Raw genomic sequence first — 3,120 nt, 5'->3', positions numbered from 1 at the left:
GCAAAGCAAACAGGCTTGAGGCAAGGTGTAACAGTGATGCCATTCTGTCAAAAAAAACTGTGCTTTTCAGATATCATTCAGCTGCCTAGCATGACTGCATATATATTGAGGAGCTTTGCGTCATCATGATCTGCTATTGAAGTGCTGTTGATTCGATCACTGTCATCACCAAATGAGGGCACTACTTGTAGGGCACTGACCCAAACCATGCATAATTGCCACCAAAAATTGCCATTTTTTGGCTACTGTGACTGTTGGCAGCTACATTACTGCTGTCAAAATGCATACTATGCAGTTCCCCACCCATTCCATCAAATGAGCGTAAAATTGATTATGTGACAATGGTGTATTTACAAAAACCTTATATTTGCAATCTCTCAGCTGAAATGTATTCTGAAACAGTATATGCCACATTTTTAAATGTATAACCAGAAAAGTACAAACATTATTTGTACGCATACAGTTCCAAGCCAAGACCTCCGGTATCATGGCTGAATACTGTTCACCAGACTGTTTTGAGCATGAGAGTTAGTCTTTTTCATAGAGGTTTGGAATCGTTGAAACAAAAATAATGTGGTCTATTTCCATAAACACACACAGGCGCATAACTTCACTGGGTTTTATGTAAACTAACGGCTCTTCTCTTTTGACACAAATAGAAAGGTGCTTTGCATAGAGCCTTTCGACAAGTAGTAGTTCCTGGCACTGCAAAATTATGCAAGAATTTTCGCCACTAAGAATTCTATGAATTAGAAAAAAAGAGCCAGAAAAGCTGATAAATGCACTGTTGTTAGTCTTTATAGGCCTGGTATACTGAGCAGAGTGAAATGTTTGCTGACTGATGACCACTCGGTTATATTCAATAACACTTGAGTCACAGCCAAGCTTATCAGTAATAGCCTGCTTTTCACTTGAATCCAAGTTTAAGCATGGCTTTCCAGTGCCTAGCAAAACTGTTTGCTGACTGGTTCTTTTCCTCTGTACACCCAGAAAATTTACTGCTCCTGGTGAAAGGTTTAAAGTTGCTTTCGCTGTCTGTAACTTTCGAGCAAGTATGTAACGTTCTAATATTTGCAGAGGAACACCATTAGCTCCACTCACCAGTTTAACAAGAAGTCCATTTCCACCTTCAAATACAAATGAAGAATGTGACCAAAGAGGTCCTAGTTTAGCCACACTCTTTGGCAGATGCAGAAGTTGGTGTACATTGTAGGTCATTGCAGACAATCCATACAATGACTGTGTTTGCACAACAAACTCTGACAGAAGATCTGATGACCTGAGAATATCATCTGATGATATGGTGTCCTGTAGAAGTATGTAGATTCCCTCTACAAGCAAACTGAAATGTTTTATGTAAATATCTGGCAAAGAGCCACGAAGACACGGTAGTGAATAATGAAGAACCCACCACTTCCATTCGCTGGCTTTCCAGATAGCGAAGTCAGATAATCTTCGAGGTGTACGTGTGAACCAATTTGGGGGCTTAATTTCCAATAACCTCCTGTTTAAAGAGTTCACTGTTTCTCGTGCACCAATGTAATATTCAGCCCCTCTCGAATGTAGCCACAAGGAACAAAATTGCTTAGCCACACCTTCAAGAACCACATGCATATAGTCTGGGCTTGTTCCCCAAACTAAATCGTAACCAGGCAGCTTCGATAGCACTGTTCTGCCCTTCATACCACTCACAACAATATTTGTATGTTGTGCTTTTTTCCCATCTGCCTTCATGCTGTTGGAAGTCCTTTCCATGGCAGCTCCTCCATGATCAGGAAGGATATACCTCAGGGCCCCTGAAAGAATCAACAAGAAATAACACCAAAACATTACTGGCCATAACACCATTTGTGCTTTTAAGGTTAGCATCACACTTTATGAAATTTTACGAGTCATTTCAAAGTTGGGATATTAAAACTCACCATGAGCAAATTTTCCACGCAGCAGGCAGATACTACAACCATAATGTCCATTGAAGTTCTTCATGTGAAGCACCATTGCCCGGGCAGGTGTATCCACACAGACACCTGCCACCTTTAGTGCAGACCTTATTGTTTTGCCACTGTGCTTCCATACAACAAAAGTTGCACTCATGAGTTAATTTAGGAATGTTCCTAGGAACATTTGCATGTCAAGATGGCCACTGCCAAACCACAAGCCACCCAAGAGCACATTGGACCATCTCATGAAAATGGGCAGTTCGTTCACTACCAGTTGGATTGGCCATAAAGAATCTTTGCTGCAGTTGAACACCCTTGCACCATCCGTGTTCAGTGTGAGCGTGATGTCACACCAGCTGGAATTCTCTCTGACCTTTCTGACAAGTGAACCATCACTAATATCCTTAATACCCTCAGACATGTCCCCGTTCTTCAGATTTTGATACAAAGCTTCTGCCACCGCATTATCTTGTAGAAGTTCTTGAAGTTGGAGTTTGATATCCAAAGTAGAAAAAAAGTTTCTATGTTTGAAGTTGGATATGGGTATGTTGCTGCCGCATTTGCTGCAGGATACATGTTTTTTTGCTGGCTTACCGGCATAAGTCATACAGGAAGAACAAAAAAAATGATGGTGCACTGTCTCTGTTATTGAACTTGCCCACAGTTTTCGGAGTGCATATTGTGAGCTTGGAATGACGGGGCTGCCAAGCAAGAAGTTGACCAGTCTGGCAAGGCCTTCAATTTGTACTTGTTCAAACCTGACACGATACTGTAGCTCAGAATTCCCAGCAACACTTCTGCTACTGTAACTGTAGAATTTGGGAGTGTCCTCTTTGACGCCTCTTGCCAACCATCGAACAACGTGTTGTCCTCTGTGGAAGTGCCACTAGCTGAGCTGTCGCTGTCGCTGTCAGCGTTCGGGTTGGATGAAATGTCGCTTTCAACAGTGAGCCAGTCAGCATCTGACAAAAAAAAAGCATCTTAACGTGTGCCCAATAACAGTTAACATACGTGCTAATTGCCACCACACTAAAACCTAGAACAAAAAAAAAGTGTGTTACATTTGCCCCATGCTTCGTGGAAACAAATTTGCCTAGGAAGGGAGCCGGGCCTTTTAAAATGTCCCGACACCAAATTTTACTAGTTACACAAGTACTAACTTCCACAGCGATGAGAGTTC

The 3,120-nt window shown here is 41.8% G+C and overlaps 1 pseudogene; it reads right to left on the bottom strand.

The window, feature by feature from the left end:
* Nucleotides 1–248: 248 nt before the first annotated feature.
* LOC146183211 (uncharacterized) lies at nucleotides 249–2,819 on the bottom strand (annotated as a pseudogene).
* Nucleotides 2,820–3,120: the final 301 nt, after the last annotated feature.

The sequence above is a fragment of the Amblyomma maculatum genome, chromosome 7 (genome assembly GCF_055883805.1).
Source record: "Amblyomma maculatum isolate TAMU_Amacu chromosome 7, ASM5588380v1, whole genome shotgun sequence".
In the NCBI taxonomy this organism is placed as follows: Eukaryota; Metazoa; Arthropoda; class Arachnida; order Ixodida; family Ixodidae; genus Amblyomma; species Amblyomma maculatum.
Note: the sequence above shows the minus strand (reverse complement) of the source record. Positions and strands in the feature narration are given on the sequence as shown.